The sequence below is a fragment of the Octopus sinensis genome, unplaced genomic scaffold (genome assembly GCF_006345805.1).
Source record: "Octopus sinensis unplaced genomic scaffold, ASM634580v1 Contig18959, whole genome shotgun sequence".
Taxonomy (NCBI): Eukaryota; Metazoa; Mollusca; class Cephalopoda; order Octopoda; family Octopodidae; genus Octopus; species Octopus sinensis.
Genome location: NW_021836134.1, coordinates 19,127 through 36,724, shown reverse-complemented (window position 1 = coordinate 36,724; position 17,598 = coordinate 19,127).

Genomic DNA, 17,598 nt, shown 5'->3' with positions numbered 1-17,598 from the left:
CCAAATGGAGTACCTCAAAGGCTCGCCTTTATTACCAGCTCTTTTCAATTATTTACTATCAGATGCCAAAAGATTCCGAAATCGCAAAACATTTTGGGAGTAACATACGACACCATATGTCTTTCTAGCAGCAAGTTAATTATGTGATCACAAAATGTATGAAGAAACTCAACATACTTAGAGTTTTCCTTCAAAAATGCAGACAGTGGACGAACCTCGCCACTCGCCAAACCGTCTATAAACAGTACATGTAAGCCACAATTAGTTGCGCCTGTGTAGCGTGGTGGTAATACGATCAGCTACACCATTGGGAAAAAATTTCAAAAATTCAGTCAAAAATGTGCAAAACTCTAGAAGAAAAGCAAAATGAACAACTAAATGCTGCCACTTTGAGGAGATACTGATGAAAAAACGTGTGACGTACCCGATGACACACCCGCCATGCCCCCCACAAAAAATGTACGGAAAAAAGGGAAGAACGCCAGGGAAAAATGAGGGACTCTCCGTGACGACGTACCCGATGACACACCCCGCATGCCCCCACAAAAAATGTACGGAAAAAAAGGGAAGAACGCCAGGGAAAAAATGAGGACTCTCTAGAGAAGCTCCTCCTTATATTTTCTCTCCCTTGCCCTCATCGTTTTTTTCCGCGGCAAACAGTCTGTCCACTGCGCTCCCGGTGTAAATCAGGGTAAAGCCAAACTCCCGCACTTCGTGGCTAATGGTCAACCGGTAACATGCCTTACTCTAAAAATTACAATCTGTTTCCGTTGACCATTAAAAAAGTTTCTATCCCTGCAAATATGAAAACAACCCTTCTATCGGGAGGTTATTCAAATATTTCTGCCCGCAAATTGACGAAATACGTCAATGTGGCGGTTGTGCCATGCTGCTAAGAGAGTCTTGGGTTAAGGATTTTCACAGTTGATCTTTCTAATTAAGGTTCCCCTGTTGTTTAATCAATTCCACTCTACAAAAACTTGGTAAGCTCACCAAGACCAACTTGCCGACATCGTGACCTTTTTATGGCCCAGGTTGTGCAACGACGCGCCTTTTCAAGCAGTAAGGGAATGGCAGCCTCCTTTGGATACATCGACCCACTCTCAACAAGGTGTCCGTGCATCTTAGTGAGAATTTGCTTACTTAAGTGTACATGTTACTCTCGCTTCCACGTCCTAGCTGTTTTTGCGGAGACAAGTACAATCTTTCCTTATTGCTACGCCAACAACGTGGACATGATTCTCCTCAAAGGAGTACTCTTTCGGACACTAAGGTCCATTTCATGCATCGTCTCATTTCGGCTCGAATCGATCAGAGCAACGTATAGTTTAGCACTGAGATGGCATACTCGTTTAGGCATGAAATAAGTTTTCCGTGCATTTGGACCGAGTCTTTCATAACATTGCCGCCCCTAGGATAGGAACACTATTAGTTTGAGTATTTTAGGTAAATTAAATTAGTAAGTACGTCATAAATCAATTTCCAATCTAAAATCGACAATTTTAGCCTCGCAGCAGCAATGTTTGTCTCTCAAAATGATTTCAGACTCAGTCCTCTTGAACCCAGTGCCTGGACGACCAGTCTGTAGGTCCCCGGTGCCAGGAGCCTGTAATTCTCCCCCAGTACGTCTAAGGACTGCATGCAAAAGTGCACTTGTAGAGACGTTGTGTGCAATATATTCATTCGTGCTTAATCATAACTTGCACATAAACTTGCTAAGTGTCTCCACTTTTCCCCATCTAAGACGAGTCCCTTCACTCCGAGATGAGTCTGAGAGGTCAGCAAACCTAGAAACACCTGCCAGATGAGATTCACCAAGGCAGATTTGTGCTGTTCCCAAAACGCCCCAATCTCGTCCCAGCTAGGGAATTTTGTGCAAGACATTTCAATCGTCATTTCAAAACCGTCGGTCCCCAAATACGTGTAGCCATAAGTCCCCCACTCATGCTGTACCAGTAGGCCCCGTTTCACGACCCCACGGTCGAACTCAGTCAGTCGTCCGCACCACTTTACAGTGCCAGAACTGAGGGAGTCCGCATACTGTCTAGATATATAGCTTTGTGAGTTCAGAAGTCAGAAAACATGAATGTGATATCGTCGGGGCATTTGGTGTAGACATTCTCGTTCTGCAGGTTCCTGTCGAACGGGTAAACCACCACGTTGGATCCTCCGTGGAGTGTCGCCCCCAGGACGAATGGAAGACTGTCCATGTACTCCACAATTCGCTGTGTCTCCTTCGCTCGCTCTCAATTGCTCAAAATGTGAAAAACCAGTCTCTTTTGCTCCAGTGCCTGTTGTTGGATCAAGACGGGAAAGTCCCGATTGAGGTCAATTTCCTGAGCATTCACTCGGACATTCAAGTCAATCCGTCGGGGTTGATAGTAGGAAATATGTGAATTCTGGTCATGTCGACAAGTCTCCTTTTTGGCACTCGTTGTTGAGATACTGATGACACAAATGGTCGGCCAACAGCAACAGGAGTTCCTCCCCACTGTCTCATCTCCGTGGATATTCCCAAATATCGAAACTCGGGATTCCTTTAAATGAGATCAGCAATTACCAATTGTATGTTCTTTGGGCTTTTTCCGAATATAATCCCTTGAATGTCTCAGAATGAAAGGAATAGTTCTTTAGTTCGACAATGTGAGTTATCTCCGGACAGTTTGAATGCACTCGGAACAAGAACTGCTTTATTTCCTCATTGCTGTGGTACTGCTTAATATAGGACAACAGATGGCTAAGGCAAGCAAGAACATTGTTTTTATTACTCGTATTCAATTAACAAATAATTCTAATCAAAGTAGGTGTGGGTGTGACCCCGACCTCTGTCTCTGATATATGCGGCCACTCCAATGCCGAATCTCCCCACTTATGGATGAATTCTGCCTATCTTCGCGGGACACATTCTGGATGATCTCATCCCCCATTTTCGTCTAAGTAATGATTCAGGAAATGTACCTTGAAAAATCCAATGTACTTGTCGGCCGCCAGTCTCTCCAAAGTCAGGGTAAGTGTTTCTCCGCCAGGGACTTGACTCGATCGGTGACGTAGCTGGCGTGGGGAAGGAGTTAGGATTTGACCACCTGACTAAGAGAGCCACCCAACCTCATGTCCCAAAGACAGCATCCAATCATGTGGCTCCCGTAGCAGGCGGGTGTGGAGGAATGAGAACTTGAGAGAACAGTCTCCAACACTCTGCACACCCTCACTTGATCTGGGTAATATCCGAGTCGAACAGACTGCAGGACCCCACTTCTTACCTCACAATCTTCTCCATCGTGGACACAGCAAAGTCCCTAAGTAATCCACTGGTTGTGGAAGTCCCGTGCAGCACAAATCTCCTTAGTGACAATACAGCTGAGGACACATGGGAGGAGTTCGTCCAACTGGGAGTAAGGAATGAGACTACATATTGTTCGACGTATATTTTGTCATTCCTGATGACAGCATTGATCATTCGAATAATATATATAAGGATTGGGAAGTTACACAAGGCAATGTTCTCCCGAGTCTGCCACAATGAATACTCCACTCACCCCCTCAGATATGAACACCCCAGCGGGGACATAATCGAGGCCACTGAGGGGTCCATCGACAGAGTAGCCAGGCCTCCTTCAATAGTAAAGGACACTACCATTCTCCTGCTGTCGTTCACTCCACCAACGTCTTGGTTAGTTCAATGTAGAACAACTGCTCCTCCTGTGGGTGACTGAGACAGCATACACATGTTATTTGGTGGGCGTGGGGCAGTTTTATGTGGTATGCCTGACAGTTCTCCCACACTCTCCATCTTCTTGTTGTCAATAACACACTTTGGGCTTGGAGGAAGGACTGTGTCTCACCAGAGCACATGACTTGGCTCTGTCCAACACCGAGTCCACTGGGTTTGTAGACTGTCGTGGGCTGCACTCCGTCAATGCACAGCCAGTGGCCTGACTATATCCACCACTCAACCTTTGAAGCAGGCGTTTATGCAGTGCTTTTGTCGCACAAAGACATCCTTCTTGCTTATTTCCACTTGACGTGATTCCATCAGTTTCCCGTCCTCCATGCCCATGTGGTCGCCTATCACTTCCCTCAGTGCAATGGATATGTGCAATGGACTTAGACATTTGTCTTTGGACCCGAAATGGTGTGCAGAGGCGTTCTACGTGAGAGAAGAACCAGTCCCACCGAAATGAGGGTCTTCAAGTGGTGTAGCAAGTGGTTGGATATCTCGGAAAATGCCTCGGGGGAAATTCTTTCATCGTTTTTGGTCAGAAAACTGAGGAGATTTCGTAGTGTGTTGCGTCGGTTTTCTGATTCGCTAATTTGTTGCATAACACGACATAACTTATACAACAAACATTAAATTAATGACTAAAACATGTGATATGTGGAGAAATAAAATATAAATAAAATTTTTGTCCATGGTGTATAATCCTTATGCAGTAGATGCAGTTCCCTTTCCCTTTCAAAAAAGTGATTCGTCTACCCATCTTCCTCAAAGTGCCTTTACCTCACACCCGACGTTATTAGCCTTGAACACTGATTGGAGAGAGGCGTACTTTGATCCCTTTCGAACTGGCCAGAGGGGTCCTCGACGAGAGCAAAAAGTATTTTTAGAAATGAAATTAGATCTCATACTTCCCCATGGAAAGGGAGCGTTGGCATTTCATATGGGCGTTTTTTGCACCTGTTGATACCAACAGAGCAGAGTCCATTGGACGACTTTGTTAAAGGCGTGTATTGTTGAATCGGTATGAGGGAGGATTCTATAGCTCCCCAGGACGGCTGCGATGAGGGTACCAAATTTTTATTCCAACCTCAACCAAGGCGAACTGACTCATCAGAAAGTAACTAAAGAGTAAAGTTAGGCTCTCAACCAATTGGCTTGGACGAAGCGAGAAGTGATCCCACGTCAAACTGGTCAGCATTGGATCTTAGTTCCACTAAAAAATGGTCTCAACTTGTCTGAATCGAGGTCTTTTCTGGCACCCAGTATCCGAGAGAACCCCATGCCTCTAACGTCACGGATACTCCGTAATCTCAATAGAGTGGAAAAGAACAAAGCTTAATGCAGCAAAGTCAAATTTTTGTAAGAGCTGATTCCAATTCCTCCAAATCTTGGCCGAAACAAGTTATTTACTTCATTGACCGACTTAACCGAAATAAGTTCACAACATGCACTGCAGGAGGAAAACCCACGCGGCCACAACTAATAAACTTCGGAATAAAGAAAGTGCTCCAAAAACTCGTGATGATATAGTGAAACAGAGCACTTCCAATTTGTTATAAGGAGGATATGTGGATGGAAAGATAATTAGAGAGTGGACTGACAAAAGTATATTGATAGTCAAATGCACTGTCGACTAATGTAGAATGTATGATAGTCCACACACAACTGCCAGAATGTTCTACATCGGGCACAACTCTCCAAATCAAAGCTCATATTTGACTTCTACTACTTAAACAAAGCCCCCACTGGTCCGACGACAAGCTGAATTGTCAGGGACTTGCGGTCGAAAGTCAACTTTTTGATTGAGTCCCACATGTAGTATCGAAGTAAGGCCTGTCTGTGCTCAACACGCACTCCTCTGTGGTTCACTGAGAGATGAACACGCTTATAATCAACAGTCTGGGGTATCACTACAACTCTACATTGGCCAAGTAGTACTCGCAGTCGTACGAATCGAGCAAACTGCTGCATCTGAGGAATCGAGTTGCAGCCTCCTCTTTAGAGATCCCTCTGTCAATGTAAATGAATCAAGTCAAACTGCAAATCCATGAGCAACGAGTTGATCAAAAGTGTATCAGACTCGTCTTGTTCAGGGAAGTAGACAGGAAAGCATTCCAGCTCACACAACTCCTCGTCGGAGTACTCGTCTAGTCTGATTTCACACTCGATACTTTTTATGAGCAGAGCGGACAGAAGGCCTTTGGACAGTTTATTTTTGAGCACTGATGTGAGTGTCTAAAATGAATAATGTGACCCACCTTCCGACAGGATAGAGTTCTACGTCGACGGGATATATTCTCACCCCCCAAGTGGAGAGACACCTCCCCCCCAAACATGCATTCTCGGTGTAGAGGTCTGTCCAAATCTATCCAACACTAGGACATGTGGACAGACAACACCTTAGCTCCCGAAGAGTCGACGTAGTGCAGTCCGAAGAAGTGTGTTTCATACTCACCGAGAATACTGTTGAGCATTCTGAACACGTCTGCCCCAGTGAGACGCTTCTATTGCTTATGAATGAGTGCTACATCTAGACGGAAGGACTTGGTCTGGCTGTGGGGAAGGGCAACGTGGACCAGCGTGGGGATGTTCTGGGTAGCAGACATTTGTGCATAGTGGCTAGTGAGACGGACAGCGCGACTAAATATCAATGGACATCGATCGATTCACAACAGGACTAATAGCCAATAATAACGTGCTTATAAGTCACACAAAAGACACGACCACTGCAGTCATGTCATCACGATATCGACGTGAGATCTTTGATGGCAGTCTCAAATACTCTTTTAGTAGACGGGAATCATCACGTAATCCCTGCAGTGCACTTGCGATTATATGAGTGACCAAATTCCCACATTTCTCCCGACCAGTCAACTGTCGGCCCACCAAATCAGCCACCACGTCAATCTCCAGGAAATCGAGGAGCCCGTCAGTGGTCAGTAACAAACACAGGTCATCCGAAGTGAGGGTGTGGGGTGATGACTTCGGGGAAGGCCACGACGTAGGGCTGAGATTTGTAGAAAGATGGGAGGAGAATATCCACATTTCCCTCCGAAGACAAATGTTTCTGCACGTGCAGAAGAATATCCCGAGACCATTTGAATTGAAAGTCCCCGAATGCTCTGAAGGGGATAAGTCTGCCCAGGAGTCTCCGATTCCACAACAACACGTTCTTCTCGTTGTCAGGGACAGATGAAAGGACACGGGCAACCTCATTCGAGTTCTCCATGCAGTGCGGGTTGCTCAGCCGGATGGGTTTGAACTGTCCGTCCATTTGCCTGACAACAAAGGCAGCACAGTCACCCACATTGGCCACAGTCACCCGATTGTCAGTAATATATGCCACACATGTGCAGGCGCCGGAGAGTGCAGTGCTGAGGGACTATAAATGGATTCCAGGCCACTCACTTGCTCGGTTAGGCCAGCCAGGGCATAGTCGGCAATTGACTGGTCCAATCTAACAAAGCTCAAAGACAAAAGTTCCGACAAAGCAGTGTCCGGCCCAATCATAGGGTCAATGAAGGACTGGTCGGTGACTTTATGGACGTGCTCTTCAAAGAGTGGAGTCTACAACACTACAGCCCAAACCAACGTTGTGAGTGATGTAGGACTGGATTAGTGCAGGGTAAAGAGAACCAGCCATGAAATAAGGCAGCATTCGAGCACACATGTCTCCGCAAGTGGATCCCCCATGCCCGTCCACCACCCCCACCATAAAGTCGTTCTTTTCCCGTATTTAGTGCGAAACATAAAATCCTCGCAAGTGGGGTTGGAGGGGAGTTGGTTGGAAGTAATTGACTTGACGAATGGAGAATTGAAGGTCACATGTTCCTCATTCTTGGTCAGAATGTCCCAGGTCGAGATCCTCCTCAGCACTGTCCCCACAGACCGCATCACCCACAATTCAAAATATATTATTTATTCGATTTAAATAATACACGTCATTGAAGAGAACATGTTCTTGTTGCTTCCACAGTGCCAGGACTGGACTGACTGTAAGAGCATATCTAATTTTGAATAGTTGTCTGCCTCAAACTCGCTTTGGCCAGAGTTCTCGGATATGCCATTTCGGCGGGATCAGCACTTGGTAGTTTGGGTGTGATATTAGTCAGTTAAACTGCCCCAAATTGTGCTAATCATGTCCAGTGGCACAGCAGAGGGACTGAGCTGCCTCTCCTCTTCCTGGAGACCTGTGCTTATCAACTGACCAGTATATATTCATACACCAACAATTACCCCCTCAGGCATCCATTTACATTATTCCCAGAGCTTATGGAGACAGTCTTTGCTTGGCCTTGCAGAATTGGTGGCTGTTGGTCATGTGTTTGTACCTACACAAGCGACACAGACATGTCCTGTTTTTGTTGTCGGGGACGACTTTGGGCTTACTGTCAGTCCCCTACTGCAATGTGAGGGCACTGGGGGCAGCTCAGCTAATGACTATCCCATTCGCCATATCTGGGAGGGTTCCCTTCTGGTTTATTGTCCCAGTTGCTCCAAATTGTTGCTAACCACACAAACAAGGGGACTGGGAAACTGTCCTTCTCTACAGTGGCTATTATGAGTTTGGGGGCTTTGGCGAGGGTGTTTACCACCCTGCAGGAAAGTGGGGACCGAATTCTCCTGGTGGGGTACATCTCGGGTTGTGTCTCCAGTGGAATTCTGGCTCTCCAAATCATTTATTACCGTCAATGCAAAAAGAAGCAAATTTGATCATTAATTACAAAAGTTAAAAATAAAATTTCTATCGAGCATTGTCCATAGCCATGATGAGGGACTCGAGAACTGACTGTAGTCGTCTGTTTACTTCCACGGCCAATTTGAGAGTGAGATCCTTCGAACAGAACTGAGACAAATCAGATCTCTCCGGAGAAAACCCCGCACTGATAAGTCGGTCGTCAATCCCGTTGATTGTTGACAAATTCTGCAACTCTGCATATCACGACCAACCTCGAGCAAATGTGAGGGATCGACATTCCCGACGAGGAGAAGGCAATACCTGACAACACTAAGCGTGGCCTGACCAATCCAACCTATCTTTCTGCTCAAGTTGAGCCTTAAGACTGTCGACCGAGTCCTTGAGATTGTCGCAAAGTTCCTTGTAGTGGCATATCTCTTGTTTGTGGAGAATGACACGATCCCACAACTCATGCACGTCGAGGAAGGAGGACAGAGACGTACGTTCTCCACTACTCCCGTCATTGTTATCGAGGGACACAATCTCCTCCCCTTTCTGGAGTCTCCGCAGGTTAATAATGTCTCTGGTTAGGCTCTCTCAATTGCCAATCAGACACAATACTCTATTCTCCAAGACAAATCGTCTTCTCTCTTTGCAAAGAGTGGCCTTCACGATGGCCAACTCCCTCGCACTGGCCGCCCCTCAACACTCAGTCCTCACACATACCCTCCGTCTCCACTCGTCTCCTCTCTCCTGTCAACTCACTCACTTCCTCTCGCAGTCCCCGAATTGTCTCCTCGTAGGACTCACGGTCTTCATAACTGTGTCTTAGTTCTTGAATAGTCCCTTCCAACTCCTCAATCTGCGATGTTCTGTCCTCCAACTCAGTCTTGTGCTGGGATATAATGGAATGGACTCACTCTCTCCTCCCGAGTTCTCAGATCATGTTTGAATTGCTCGAGTTGTCTTTCCTTGATTTCCATTTCTGCCATCAATGTCTTCACACGCCCATTGAGTTGAGTCCCCTCCAATTTGTGCTCTGCCAAACAGTCTTTGAGCATCTCCCCTTCATGGACTAGTTGTGAGTTGGCCAGCAACTGTTTCTCCAACTGGTCCTCCACATTGAGAAACCTTCCACGCATTTCCTGCACAAATAAGTAATGTGACTACCTTCAATTGTCCTTCCAGTCGATCTGCCAAACTGGTGGTTTGGGAAAAGATTTCGTTCTTTGATTGAATGGTCGAACGGAGTTGTTGGATGTCCTGTTGGAGGGCCATGTTCTCGAAAGCAGAGTTCTCCAAATCAATGGTCAGTTTGGAGGCACTGACAATGGCATCCTTCAGTTGGTCGCATTGCTGGGCGTTGAGTTGAGTCAGTTCGGACAGTTTTGACTCGTTGGACTCAATCCGGGCTTCCAGACATTTTTTCTCTTTCTCAAGTCGGTCGATTGTTTGGATGTACTGACAGTCAACATGTCGACCAACCTTGGTCAGTTGTTGATTAAACTCGAGTTTTATTTGAATTAATTCCTGGTTGGAGAATTGGTCGCTTTTCTCAAGTCTATACTCGAGAGAGTTGATTCGGGACAGTTGCCTTGCTATGATGTCCTCCTGCTCACTGGAGGAGGCCTGCACTCCCTTCTCTCTGCCTACACTGGACATAAAAAGAATAACCCATCCAACAAACACAACTTATAACAAATTAATAAGTTTAATTTAACACAACAAAAATAAAAAAGTGATCATTTCAGGGGCACAGTCTGAGTCCTCCGTCGATTGGAATGACCAGACTCCCGAGATCATAGTCGGCCACATCCGTGACAAGTTTGGCAAATTCCTCAGCCTTCCCGAATCTGTAAGGAAAAGCATTCATGAAGGAAAGAGTCTTTTTAACTTCGTCGGGAATGTTTCCGATCAATTCCGTGTCGAACAAGCCTGATTACCCAACCAAGTACCAGGAGACACAGCCACCAGTCTGATCCTCGTGCGACTAACCGACCTTGCCAAACTCATAGTGAGGCAATTGATGGCCGCAGAGGTGGAGGCGAGGGCAGAATGTCCGGCCATGCCGTGTTCTGCGAAGGAGGAGGTATTGACAATGCTGAGAGACATTTGTTCCCTAACCCCGTGTTTTGTCCAATCGCCGCCCTGCAGATGTTGTAGGTGCCCACCACGTTAGTCTGGGGGTCACAGGTTATCCATACCATTTGAATTTTATTAAAATAAGACTTGCCAAAGTGGAGTCTGTGTGCATGTTGTAGCAACTCTGGCTGTAGGCGAATTGAGCACAGTTGACGATGACTCGAGGAATGCACTCCTTTTGCTGCAGCATGTGGAATACCCCTTCCACTTGTCCAAATTGAGTTATCTGATAATAAAATATTTTTATTGTAACGTCAGTCTCTATGTACTGGTACTGGTCTTTGTGGTCGGAGAATTCGTCGGGAGATTTTTTGTCGATGCCAAATACGTTGTACCCCTTGGAAAGAAAGGCACTGACTGTTTCATTGCCGAGAACCGAACGGCAGCCACTGACAACAACATTCATGCTTGTCCTGACTTTTTTTCCCTTTTAAATACTAATAAAAATAGAAATATTTAAAATGCGGACATTCGATATCTTATTTTTGTTCTTAGTATAATCTATTGTCATATTCTGCCGCCTGAAGGTGCTGGTATCACACATGTGCTATTTACTAACCCTACTGTGGAAAAGAAGACAATTTTATTAAATTCGGTCAACCTCAAAAATTATTCAGGAATCTATTTTTTTATTGTTTTATTCCTCAGATTAAATTGAGCTGTCCATATGTCGATTATTCATTTTCGCATAATGTTATTATTTAAACCTCCTGGACAGATATCAAATGTCCTCGATGTTCTTCATTAGGTTGATGTGGCCCATCATTCTGTCACTGACTTCCTAAATCAGAATTGTGGCGTATATTTTTCATCATTATGGAAAAATCATGTCCAGACAGATCACGTGTACAGATCAAGTCACTAAAAACAGAAAGTCATCAATATAACTAAAGATTTTCATTTCTGTCCACAATCCGAGTTGCCGAAGACGGAAGCACTTGGCATATGTTGTTGAGATTTTAAAGTTGGTCGGATCATTGAGTACCTGGCACCTTTAGAAATCAAAATAACATCATCCTAGCTCATCCCAGGGTTTTGCTAGAGATGAATATTACAGGGCGACGTCCATTGTTGGCAATCCAAGACTTAGTACAGTACCGCTCAAATGTTTCGGACCACCCTATTTTTCTCAATTTCCAAGTCAATCCTAAATTATTTTTATACGGTTCTTTAGAGAAACTTATTAGATAAGCTTAAACACATTTATTCTATTTTAAAAACTTGGACAGATATTCATGTTTGGCGCAATTTTAAAATTATCGATTTTATACTCGATCATATGTTCCGGACCAGTTTAAAAAAAACCGAAAATTTATTAAACTTATAAAAAGTTAATAATTAATATTTCCTCCGTTGTTCGTTATAACAGCATTTATTCGCTCTGGAAGTGAATTGTATAATTTTTCAATGTACGAATTATCAATCTCGTACCAAATTTTTTGGTCAAATTCCAGAGCTCTGGAAGATCTTTTGGTTCCAGATCATAAAGTTTTTGTTTTAGTACCGACCACATATTTTCAATAATATTCAGTTCGGGTGACTGGCTCGGCCAAGTTTCTAAGATTTTTATTTGTTTCCTTTGAAAAAAATTCATTGTCGACATGGACCGATGGGAAGGAGCGCCGTCTTGCTGGAGATACATGGTCTCATCATAAAATTTTCGAGTCCAACATTTATAATTCTCTGATACTCTGCGGAATCAACATTTTTAATGCATAAGACAATGTTTCTCCATCCATTTGCAGCAATAGCTCCCCAGACCATAATGCTAGGAGAAAATTTTCGTGTTTTTAAACAATATTTTGAGTCAAATCTAGAGTTTGGTGGCCTTCTAACATAATTTTTTGTGTTTGAATGCAAATTTATTTTGCATTCATCACTAAAAATAATTTTACCCCAATCATTTTGGCTCCAAGTTAATTTCTCAATGCACCAATTTTTTCTAGCCTTTTTATGGCATATGGAAAGACTTGGTTTTGGGCATTGCTTTCGCCCATTCAAATTATTTCTTTGTAGGCATCTTTTAATTGTATTTGTGCTTACAATAGAATTTAATTTCATATCAAATTTAATTTGATTTGCCGTTTTTGTGGGGTCTGCTTTCGAAATTCTCACTAATTTGCGTTCAGATCTTGGGGATAACAATCTCGGTCGACCAGATTTGGGTCTGTCGGAATATAGTCCAACGGATGAATATCTGGAAATTGTTCTTTGAACAGCAGTTTTGGATATTTTTAATTTTTCGGCAATTTCTCTTTGTGAAGCTCCATCTTTAAAAAAAGTGATGATAGCGACCCGATCAACCAGTGAAACACGCGGCATTTGTTATTTATTAGTCTTTTGTTTTTAATTGAATCAAAAATTATTTAAATTTAAAGAGATTTAACTGGTTCGAAACATATGATTGCAACTGGTCCGGAACATATGATCGAGTCAAAAATCAATTATATTCAATTGGCGCCAAACAAAAATATTTAAAGAAAATTTTAGAATAGAATAAATGTATTTAAGCTTATCTAATAAGTTTCTCTAAAGAACCGTATAAAAATAATTTAGGATTGACTTGGAAATTGAGAAAAATAGGGTGGTCCGAAACATTTGAGCGGTACTGTACTTATTAGTTTATTTAATAAAGATTCCTTTACTGCCTATATCTCAACCAGAACTGCTAAAAATAATAAATCTGTAGTGTTAAACTTATAAACGCAATTCCATTTTAATCGCATTCGAATTTAAAACGACTATTCACCTTGACAACAAATAATGGAAATGTCAGCACCAATGAACACGGAAATGGGTTACTGGTTACAAATCTAATCACAAAAGAAAAGGAATTGACTGACGTGGAATTTGGGGAAGATGTCGACCGGGATTTAATATCAAGCATTAATTATCTTCAGGATGTGTTGGAAGACAGCGAAGTGACCGACCAAGAGTCCATATCTAATCCTAAACGAATCACTTTCAGTAAATCCTCGGAATTTGAAGAAAGTGAGAACGACGAACAAGGGTAGACACTTTTCCAGTATAATAGTAAACATGACGACCTGGAAATTGCTTCAAACAAATCAGTTTGTTAACATCATTACCCAATAGATTGATTTTAACATGATGGAAGGACTGCGGTCGGAATTGTTGGATTTGATGACTTGTTTTAAAGATTCCGTGAAAGAGAACATTCACCAAGAATTTGAACAAGTTAGTTTTCCATTAATTAATTATGTCCAGCGTTTCTCTTTGCTTAATTCCTCCTACAACCCGACCACGTCTCAGTCACCTACAGTTTGTGCTGACATAAATTTGTTGGGAAATGACTCAAAGACTGCAAAAACAGAACTGCACGACACACTGAAAAATAGTTCCACTGATGAAGCTCAAAATCCTCACCCGACGAGGGACAGGGACAGCAATTCTGAGGATAAAAGGCTTGTGACTTGTAAACTATTTCAGAATCAGTCAACTCAAGACTAAACACGCGAGGCATCTTGCAGATATCAAAAACTACTACGAAACCCAGCTCACTCAACTCAAAAGAGACGCAGAGACCAGAGAACATTTTATTGAAGTCGAAATAAACAAGATCAAAGCGGAGATCCAGGAAAATGTTTCTACCGAAGATATCGAGGCAATAAAAAGCAAATATGACGAAGCTCTCGAGTTGGATTGTGGCCTTGAGTTGGCAGAACCATAAAGGAGATGCACGAACAGTTGGAGGAGAACAGGCAGACATTCCAACGATGGAGACAACAAAATGCTCAAGGCACAGCCATCATCAACGAATTGAATTCTAAAATCGACGAGGTGAGAGCTGAGAATGTGGAAAAGAACGAGTCGATTTCAATGTTAGAACAAGAATGTGACAGTTTGAAAGACCAGCTTAACAACTCTCTCCACGTCTTCTGTCTTGTTTATAATTAGAAAACAACCATTTGGAAGGAAAAGTTCACCGTCGAATGCCAAAAGTACGAAAAAGTAATCATTTCCATTCACATCCAGATGTGCATAGAAATGGACACCCGAATGGCACAGGAGACCAAACTACGTCAGCAGTTGGCTTGGAATGAAAACGTCATTTCGGAATTGAGAAATGAGGTTGAGGACTTCAAACTGTATTTTACGGACCCTGACTTAACAGGACGGCGAGGACCAGAGAATCAGCGAAAATGCCGACAAGTGTCCATGCTTCACCAAAAAAAACACCTGTAACCACAGAAAAGTAATTTTACACGTGATTACTTCAGTGGGACAAGCAAAAACTACCAATTTAACTCCCCGCTGATCCTTGCTGAGGAAATCCTCAAAAGGTCGAGATTGAATGAGAGAGACACACTTGAGACACCCAAATTAGAAGAAAAGCAGGCTCGTTCGTTTGAAGCACCGACAGAAGGAGACTTAGAAATGCATTCAGCAATCACGGCTGCACTCGACCGGATTCGGGAAGGCAAAATATGCTCACAATCCAACGAAAAATTAGCCGAAAAGAAACAAACCAAGTCAAGTCCAAAAAACAACGACAACACAACTATAAAAACGGTGGATAATCTAAAAGAGGAGATGAAAAAACTGATAAGCGAAAAAAACGAGGTTTGAGCCCAACTAATGGCAGCTCTCATCCCTGCTTTCTAGAATATCCTGCAATTTCGGGAGTGGAAAGGTGTCACTGAGAAATCGCAACAAACGCGTAATCAGCCCACTCATTTCTTAGCAAGAAATCGAAACTCGCTTGGACGAAATTGACAGACAACTCGGCTCGGTACGAATGAACATGAAACGATTCCACGCTCTCTGACAATCATGCTTATTTTACTCTCTTTATCTGTGTTTCTACCAAATATTTCCACGTTTATCACCATCGACGTGCCCCCTGAGAAGAAAGCAAGCCCGACTGAATACAAACAATGAATGAGAAAATTAAGAAAAACGATCAGCTCGATTGATTAGACTCCGCAAATCGTTATTCCCCGACTCCTGTTTTGCCCCATTGCCCCGATTTGGTCTCCGTTTAGCACGTGAACGATAAGAACTTGTTATCAACCCTTTCATGTTCTTGTAGTTGGGGTTTCCGTGAATACGGTAATATTCACTCCGCGATTCGGCCCCAGCCCTCTTCCGATCACCTGAAATGACGCGTGACCATCAAACTGATCAATTTAAGTCGAATGTGGAGTAATCGCTCGTCTGCTAAGCGAAAGACCTTCCAGTGAGTGCCCAAAGTTCCATATTCGGAGACCGAGAAAGGACAGTCCCAATCTCCCGCCGGGACCAACATTTCCCCAAGCAACTCGGCCACTTGGGTAGGGGAAGGGAACAGGACATTGCCTATGATTAGTGCTTATAATGGGACACATGAATTGTCGTCGATCCACTCCACTTCTGCTGGGAAATATTCAGAGAACGAGGAGAACACATTTTCAGTGCTCATGTGAGACACTCCCAGCACGTGAATAGCATTGCAGACTATCTCAGTCTTGCCGGATATATTCCCAATGTCCAGTTCAGCTATCAGTTTGTTGAATAGAGTATATTCCCCGTCAGCATCGACTTGAGAGAGAGTGATTGGTTTGTGTGTTATGTTGTAGAGATCAAAATTCGGATTCAGGTACCGTTTCTGTCATATTTGTTATCATATTGTATAACAATTATCTTTAGCCCTAATTCCTCGGTTGAAGTTTGTTCGATTCGTTTATTGTCCTGGTTATCACATGCATCCTCATCCCCCAACGACATACCACGGCCAAGTGAAATTTTATTCAAAACTTAAATAATGGTAAATTTAAATAGTGTTGTTTTTAAACCAAAGTGAATTCGATGCTTAAAAATTATAAAAAATATCATGATAAATATGTCATCCAAATGTTATATTTTGTCGGCCCAGATATGTTGTTTTGTTTGGTAAGCAGAAGTAAGATTCCATGGCCTGATTGGCTGGCATCATTTGCGAGGCTCATAGGACATGTCCAAAGAACAGCGATTTTTTGGACATTATTTTTTTTGCGATCTCGGATGTATAAGTAATTCTTTAGAGTACTTTGTGGTTCATCTTTTGTGGCCAGCATTTCCTAGGACTAGTCTTAATTGTTTTCTGTGTAAAGAGTTGAGCTGTTTTTGTTTTTTGGCAGTTAGACCCCACGTCTCCGCGATATATAGCAAGATTGATTCGACAAAGAAGTTGTACAATCGAATTCGAAGGCGTGTTTTACGTACTTGCGCCGCATCCAGATCGTCCATATTTTCTCGAAAGAGGTAACAGGCTGCACTTTTTTGAATGACGTTTTCTGAGTCTTCAAGAATAGATCCAACTTTCCTGCATGTTCTTCACTTTTTCTCATTTTTCGTCCCGACAAAGGATATGGTAGTTTGTTTTGTTTGAATTTATTACCAGAGACAAGTCCTTCAAAAAATGAAAGATCACTTTTAATTTTTTTTAATGAAACAAGTATTTAATTACAAGTTAATTAATTAAAAGCTTCATGGGCGGGGAGCCGACGCGATCGAGAGAGAATTAGAGCGTACTATCGCAAGGGATATCCGCTCGAAAAACCATCTCGATTCGCGGTTAGTTTTCAAATGAGTTCTGATTTCGACAGACAAAATCAATGTCGTTGGCGTAAATTACTTCGCTTCTAGGTAAATTATGAACAGCCCTTGGTCACAGGATCTTTAAAAATGTTAATTAACAAAAAAAGGTTAAATTTATCTGTTTCTGTCAGGCAAAACTTGCTAATTTGTCGATACCTTCTGACTATATCTATTATACGGGACATGTAGAGATCAAATGATGTATAGATTAAATTCTTCCAGTGTCAAGACTATTAATTGGCTAAACTTGTTTTTGATGCAAATTTTGCTGAGATAAGAACGAAACCCCTAAATAATCTGAATACTTATATTTGATATATAATCTGCAACCCAACTTGCACGATTAAATTTGTTTATCTGAATTCCGTCACACTTAATAAAGAGACTTTAAATTTTGGAGATCAAATTGTAGATATAAGAAAATATTTTTTTTCTTGTTCCGCCTCGAATTTATATCCATAAAAGGAAACGGACGGGGTGG